The sequence below is a fragment of the Anomaloglossus baeobatrachus genome, chromosome 4 (genome assembly GCF_048569485.1).
Source record: "Anomaloglossus baeobatrachus isolate aAnoBae1 chromosome 4, aAnoBae1.hap1, whole genome shotgun sequence".
In the NCBI taxonomy this organism is placed as follows: domain Eukaryota; kingdom Metazoa; phylum Chordata; class Amphibia; order Anura; family Aromobatidae; genus Anomaloglossus; species Anomaloglossus baeobatrachus.
In genome coordinates this window covers 652,899,466-652,907,590 of record NC_134356.1, presented here as the reverse complement: position 1 = coordinate 652,907,590, position 8,125 = coordinate 652,899,466, and the positions used below count along the sequence as shown (strand labels likewise).

Sequence of the window (8,125 nt, the reverse complement as noted above, 5' to 3'; positions counted from 1 at the left end):
ACAAACTCGCCTTCCTTAGCCCTTGGTGGTTTGGGGTGACCCCGACTTTGAGTCCCTATGGGGGTCACCCAGGGAAGATGCTCCAAGCCTCTCTCCCCTTCTTGTTTTGCCGTGTGCTTGTTCCCCGGGCCAGGCCACTCCAGCCTCTTGCCTCCTGTGACCTATGGGCCCTACTTGCGGTTACGTGGCTGCGGCTTTTGGTTGTTGTGGTGTGGGCTGTAAGAGCCCCACACCGGCAGGTTTAGCAGGGAAAGGTGAATCTATCCTCGCTTCGGGATCTGCCGCCCGGTTGGGCCTGGTGCTCTCTAGAAGTCTCCTTACTTCCCACTCCGTGCACTCTCTAGCTGAAGCTGGCTTTCAGGCAGCACTTCTAGTTGACCGTTCTCCCCCGTCTGTAGCCACTGCGCGGGCGCTGTTAGACAGCATCAGCCCCACAGGTCTGCTCCTCACTGAGCCCTCTGGAGTTCTCCTTCTAACTGACTCACTGCTCCTCCTCTCCTGTTCTTGCCTACGCCACCTAGCAACCAGACTCTCCACCACACCCCTTGAGAGGAGATGGAGGCTTTTAACCCCCTGCCACTATTCCAGTGGAGGTATAGGCTTTGCCCCCTCCTGGGATCCCCAGGGGTCCTCTCATGGGTACATGTGTGAGACCTGATCACTATGCGCCTGTGTTCCACACCCCGGTCAGCCTTCTGGATTACCTGTATTGTACTGTCCCCAGCATGGGTGCAGTACTCAGTGGTGCCTGACCAGGTCAGGGGCGCCACACTGTCATATACCGTCCACCAGGCTCACCCACCCAGTTCCTTGACCACTTTTCAGCCTGGCTGTCACACTTCATGTCCTCAGAGTTACCAACCCTGATCCTAGGAGACTTTAACATCCCCATGAACAGCCCCTCCTCCCCTTCTGCATCCCAGCTTCTATCTCTCACCACCTCCCTTGGCCTCTCACAGCTCTCATCCTCTGAGACACATGAAGATGGTAACACCCTTGACCTGGTCTTTATCCGCCTCTGCTCAATCTCTGACTTTGACAACTCACCTCTTCCCCTCTCTGACCACAACATCCTCTCCTTCAAGCTCACAAACCCTCGTCCGCCCCAGCACACTCCCACCAATCACACATTCAGAAACCTACAGGCCATCGATTCTCAGACACTTTCAGACTCTTTACACACATCACTGTCCCCTATATCCTCACTTTCCTGTCCTGATCTGGCTGTAAAGCACTACAATGACACACTCAGGACTACGCTAGACCAAGTAGCGCCCCTCACCCTCAGAAAGACCAAACACAGAGTAAAACAGCCCTGGCTCACATCACAAACTCGATTTCTCCAGCGATGCTCCAGGAGCGCCGAACGCCTATGGAGGAAAACCCGCACACCAGAAAACTTCATCCACTACAAGTTCATGTTAAGGACCTATAACTATTCCCTTCACCTCGCCAAACAGACCTACTTCACCAACCTTGTTTCCTCACTTGCCAACAATCCAAAAAAACTCTTTGACACCTTTCACTCCCTCCTCAGTCCCAAAGTACAGACCCCTGTCACAGCCCTTCATGCTGATGACCTGGCCTCGTATTTCACAGAGAAAATAGAAAACATCCGCCAAGAGATCAGCTCCCAGCCACCAAGCCCTGTGAATCCCATCCCTCCCCATATTCCATCCAGCTCACTTTCCACATTTGACCCAGTCACAGAGGAGGAAGTCTCCAGGCTCCTATCCTCCTCTCGTCCTACAACTTGCCCTACTGATCCCTTCCCCACACCTCTACTCCAGTCCCTCTCTCCGGTTGTCGCCACTCACCTAACTAAAATCTTCAATCTCTCTCTCTCTTCGGGTATCTTCCCCTCCTCCCTCAAACACTCTATCATTACTCCATTATTAAAAAAACCTTCTCTCGATCCGTCCTGCACAAGCAACTACAGACCAGTCTCCAATCTCTCCTTCATCTCTAAACTCTTGGAGCGCCTGGTCTACTCTCGCCTCACCCGCTACCTCTCCTCTCACTCTCTTCTAGATCCTTTACAGTCTGGCTTCCGCCCTTTACACTCAACAGAAACTGCCCTTGTCAAAGTGACCAATGACCTATTGACAGCAAAACGTAACGGTGACCACTCTCTGCTTATTCTTCTTGACCTTTCTGCTGCCTTTGACACTGTTGACCACCATCTCCTTCTCTCTATGCTCCACTCTATCGGCCTAAAGGACACTGTTCTTTCCTGGTTCTCTTCCTATCTTTCTGGCCGCTCATTCAGTGTATCATTTGCTGGCTCCACATCTTCTCCTCTTCCTCTCACTGTTGGGGTCCCTCAAGGCTCAGTCCTTGGCCCTCTTCTTTTCTCCCTCTACACTGCCCCAATTGGTCAGACCATCAGCAGATTTGGCTTTCAGTACCATCTTTATGCTGATGACACACAGCTATACACCTCCTCCCCTGAGCTCACCCCCGCTGTACTACAGAACACCAGTGACTGCCTGACTGCAGTTTGCAATGTCATGTCTGCTCTCTATCTGAAACTTAACCTTTCCAAAACTGAACTTCTTCTTTTCCCTCCATCTTCCAACTTTCCTCAACCTGACATCTCCCTCTCTGTGTGTGGCACAACGATAAGTCCTAGGCCGCAAGCCCGCTGCCTGGGGGTTATACTTGACACTGATCTCTCCTTCACCTCCCACATACAATCTCTTGCCCGCACCTGCCGCTTGCACCTCAAGAACATCTCTAGAATCCGCCCCTTTCTCACAATGGAAACGACAAAAACCCTCACTGTGGCCCTGATCCACTCTCGCTTGGACTACTGTAACTCTCTATTAATTGGTCTCCCCCTAACTAGACTCTCTCCTCTACAGTCAATCCTTAATGCAGCAGCCAGGGTCACCTATCTGGCTAACCGCTACTCGGATGCCTCTGCTCTGTGCCAGTCATTGCACTGGCTGCCCATATATCATAGGATCCAATTCAAACTGCTTGTTCTCGCCCACAAAGCTCTCCACAGTGCAGCACCCCCCTACATCTCCACCCTCCTCTCTGTCTATCAGTCCACCCGTTCTCTACGCTCTGCAAGCGACTTTCGACTAACATCCACACTAATTCGAACCTCCCACTCCCGGATCCAAGACTTCTTCCGAGCTGCACCAACCCTCTGGAACGCTCTACCCCAAGAAGTTAGGACAAATCACAACTTACTCAGCTTCAGACGCACCCTAAAGACGCATCTTTTTAGGGCGGCCTATCACACTCCCTAATCAGATTCGATTCACATAGTCCCTCTACAACCTCTCACAACATAGCTCCACATCAAACTCCATGGCACCCAAAGGCATCTCAAGGCTCGGGCCCACTGGTCCAGGAAACCATTATCCAGCCCCATTTCCGTGAGATGGTTGGATTGTCATTGTAAATAAGCACTTGAACCTTGCCTCTCCCCCCATCTCATTGTAGATTGTAAGCTCTCACGAGCAGGGTTGTATTTTTTTTTTCCCCTCTAAATATTGTATTTCTATAACTGTTACTTGTTTGTATATGATCCTCCTGAATTGTAAAGCGCTACGGAATATGTTGGCGCTATAGAAATAAAGATTATTATTATTATTATTACATGACTCCCATTTTTGCGGTCTGCAAAAAATGGTCCTGTTTTTTCATGGATGCTACCGTGTCACATCCGTTCCATATACGGGCCGTGTGTCATCTGTATGCCTTCCGTTTTTTTTTGAAGACCGCAAAACACGGAAGCAGCAAGATAGATAAATAGATGGATAGATAGATATAGATAAATAGAGGGATGAATGGAGGGATAGATACATAATAGATGAGAAAGACATATATAATGTCCCACTCCCCAGCATTTTGTAATCTTGCACCCTTTAGTACCTTTCTTGTGGCACTAAAGGGTGCCTAGCCTTGTATTTAGCCAAAAAATAAATAATAAAAAAAGACGTGGGGTCCCCCCCAAATTGGATCACCAGCCAAGGTAAAGCGGACATCTGTGGTCTGGTATTCCCAGACTAGAGAGGTCCGTGGTTCTTGGACCCTCTCCAGTCTAAGAATAGCAGGCCACAGCTACCCCAGAAGTGGCTCATCCGTTAGACGTGCCAATCCTGGTTCTTTGACCCAGCTCATCCCGATGCCCTGGTGCGGTGACACACGGGGAAATATATGGGGTTGATACCAGATGTGTAATGTCACCTGGCATCAAGCCCTGGGGCTAGTGATGTCACGGCATCTATCAAATTCCCAACATCACAAACCCAGTCAGTAATATATAAAAAAAAATAGACAAACACATTTTTATTTGAAAAAAAACTCCCCAACACATTCCCTCTTTCATCAATTTATAGAAAAGAAAAAACAAATCCGGGTCCGGTGTAATCCAATAAGGTGGTCCCACGATGATCCATTCTCACTGTCCCAATCAATGAAGAAAGTAATGTTCCCCATTGACTAGGAGTGCAGTGCACTGACCTAAGCTGACATCAATAGGTCAGCCCAGGTCACTGCAGGGCATGACCAGCGCTGACTTCAGGAGGTTAGCTAGGTACATTACATATGGTGATGGAAGCCGCTGCTCTCTTGAAGTCAGCGCTGGTCACTGACTTCTATGCCCGCTGCGTTCTCAGATGACATCTCGCGAGTGGTCCGTGACGTCACCGCTAGTCACAGTCTCTGGCTGCCTGCGAGAGGAGATGTAAAAACAAGCGCTGATGTCAGGAGTGCAGGACTTCATCACCGCAGGTAATGAACTTTACTAATATGACGGCAACGCTCATCATCGTCGCAGCTGCTCGCAGTGCAGGCATATGCTGACATACTGCAGTGCAGGCATATGCTGACATACTGCAGTGCAGGCATATGCTGACATTGCAGTGCGGGCAGATGCTGACATTGCAGTGCGGGCAGATGCTGACATTGCAGTGCGGGCAGATGCTGACATTGCAGTGCAGGCATATGCTGACATTGCAGTGCGGGCAGATGCGGACACTGCAGTGCGGGCAGATGCTGACACGCTGCAGTGCGAGCAGCCACGGGGCTGGCGGGGGAGTGGGACACTGACTACAGGGGAACCCAACGGAAGTCACACGGAAGTGCTTCCGTGTGGCTTCTGGAGATTTTGTGGGCCCATTGGCTTGTACTGAGTCACGGTCCGTTATTACGGAACAGAATAGGACATGTTCCATAATAACGGAGCGGACATACGGCATCCAATGTGTATTTTTTGTAGGATCGGATGCACATGGAAGTGCTACCGTGTGCCATCCGATCCTACACAAAAGACATTGAAAAGATGGTCCTGTCCGCAAAAAAACAGGAACTGACCAGGACAAACGGAACGGTCATGTGAATGAGCCCTCAATGTGAGTTTATGCAGTATAATTATAAAAAAATTGTCTAGTTGTGTTTTTATAGAAAACTCATTGTATCAGATAAACGAGCAAGTAGTAACTTCAAGCTAAGGTCCCTGTGTTTTTGAAGGTTTCTTTTACCCATATAGCTCCAAAAGTTTTACAATTAATAATATTAGTAACCAGAGAACACATAATTTCTACTGTTGAAAAGCAGTTGATAGCTACATTTTATGTAATGTGAGATTTTGTAACATGTATATAGAAAGAAAAGATGTTTCTGCCCGGTTTCGAACCGGGGACCTTTCGCGTGTGAGGCGAACGTGATAACCACTACACTACAGAAACTACCTGTTTGTTTTTGTTGACCCACATGTTTAAGGTGGAAGGGCAGCAGTTTATATGGCATGCTGAGATACCTGTCAATCATTAGTACATCCTCCCACTGGACTTCTTTGCATAAAAACACAAAGAATTAAAGAGAACCTGTCAGGTGCAATATGCACCCAGAACATGTCTTCTTTTTTTTTTTTTTTACTTAATTTTATGATTTTACAAGTCACAAATAGCATAACAAAAGAGAAGAGTTATAAGAATGTCTAAAAATGTCTTTGTATACAGAATTCAGCCAAATAAAATCCAGTGAGTACAAAAAAACTCACCTGTGATTACAAAAACATTACTACCCATACAGGTAAAGAAAGGGTAGGAAGATTAAATTTGTAGTGGATCTCACATAGATGGGACAGCCTGAAAAAAGTAGATAGGTCCATTCCTTATACATATCCTCTTAATAATTCTTACAAAAAGAATAAGAAAAAATAAGACAAGACTGGACTAGGTAATAGAAGAGAAAACAACATGGAAGGGAGGGGAAACACCTATTCTCACTTTACAATGATTGATAACCTAAAAAAGACCATATACTAAAACTGATATATACACTGACAAGCAAAAGGGTAACAATGTTTTCAACTTTTGAATTTCAGGCTCCATATCTCACCATCCACTATAATTTTGAGCGTGAGACTACCTTAATGTAATAGACAATCAGCTTGGCTATCTCATACATAAATTTGACTTGCAATTAATTAGCATATGATTACTTATGCAGATTCTTGCCATGTCACTCCATTGTTACTGTTTTGCTCATGGTGGTGAAAAAAATCTTTTTCTTCCTGTATACTACAAAATTACAGCCTCTTCTCATATTCCTTAATAGCTCACTGTGTTATCAGGTGGATTCCCAAGCTTTTAGGCTTCATAATAGTGAGATCACAGACACCCAAGCACCATATGATGCATATTACACAAGTCTAGGATGGTGGCCTGAAAAAGGTGAGGAAGCCCCGACTTCAATATAGTAAAAAGAAAAGCGTCTACTTCAGTTTGGAAAAAAGTGGACAGTAAAAGATTGGAAACGGGTGACTTGGAGCGATTAGAAGAGAATCAAAAGACTAAACAATGGGTCTGGAAGAAACAAGGGGAAAAGGGGCTAATGGACAGAAATTGAAGGAACCGTCAAGTTCAGTGAAGGAAGCCAGGATTGGCATGCGTGTCTTATCTGATCCCTCTCCCCCCTCTAATGTATCTTGTCTTGTCTGCATTCCACTTCCCTGTCTCTATACTTCTCTTTCTTTTTCATGTCCCCTTAGTCCCCTCCCCCCACTTTTCTTTCTATTTTTTTGGTTCCTAGTAAAACCTATAAAATATTCAGTGAAAATGTTTTTCAGTACACTCAAGCTAAAGTCCGGTCGTTTATTATGTTTGACATTGTGCTTGGATTTCTTTGAGCTGGAATTACTGAAAAAGAATATAATCGCTCTCACTAATGTCTCCATGTCTGTCATTTTACCGGAATAGTGAAGTAGTAACAACCTGAATATAAACAACAAACCAAGGCTTAGCCGGTTAAACATAGAGTATCAATATCTATCTGTGAGGCTAAACAAAAATAATAGCGATAAAAAAAAATAACTTCCCTGACCGGGAATCGAACCCGGGCCGCGGCGGTGAGAGCGCCGAATCCTAACCACTAGACCACCAGGGAGGGTGTGTAATGATGTGACGGTCTACACTGTGGAGAAAGTAACAGCTGTGCAGGTGACGGCCACTGTCACAAGACCTGATGAGGAGCAGGAACAACAATAAAAAAAATTCAGGAGAACAGTGGACTTTAAATAAGTTAAAAACACATTACTAACAAATGAAAGGTCTTTATTAGAGGTTTTATTTTACCTATTAATGTGTTATTTTTAGGACATGGTGATTTCACAGTTACAGCAATACCAACCACTTTATACCATCTGTATTGCAACAAAAGGACTCAACTAAGGCTTTTCTGGATAGTCCACCTGTTTTGTCATTAAAAAGCAGTTGTGATGGTAAAAAAATGTGTTTCTGCCCGGTTTCGAACCGGGGACCTTTCGCGTGTGAGGCGAACATGATAACCACTACACTACAGAAGCTTCCTGCTGTTGTCTGGTGACCCACGTGTCTGAGGTGGAAGGGCAGAAGTTCATCTAGATTTGTATCCTTATTACGTATTGTGGCAGATCATGTCTTCTTCCCTTTATTTATTTTTTAAAACTGTTTATTGTACAATTTTACAAGTCACAAATAACATAAGAGGAAACATAAGAATGTCTAAAACGCTCTAGGAACATTGTTCAACTAAACACCTGTGCATAAAATAGCACTAGGATTGTTTCAAAGCCTCTAGGAGTGGTAAGGGGGCTTTCCACGCTACGACATTGCTAATGCGGAGT

At 45.9% G+C, this 8,125-nt stretch overlaps 1 non-coding gene across 1 annotated transcript; it reads right to left on the bottom strand.

The window, feature by feature from the left end:
- Positions 1-7,335: 7,335 nt before the first annotated feature.
- On the bottom strand, positions 7,336-7,407 carry TRNAE-CUC (transfer RNA glutamic acid (anticodon CUC)). The gene has a single exon. It is a non-coding gene; the product is annotated as a tRNA-Glu (tRNA).
- Between the last annotated feature and the right edge of the window lie 718 nt (positions 7,408-8,125).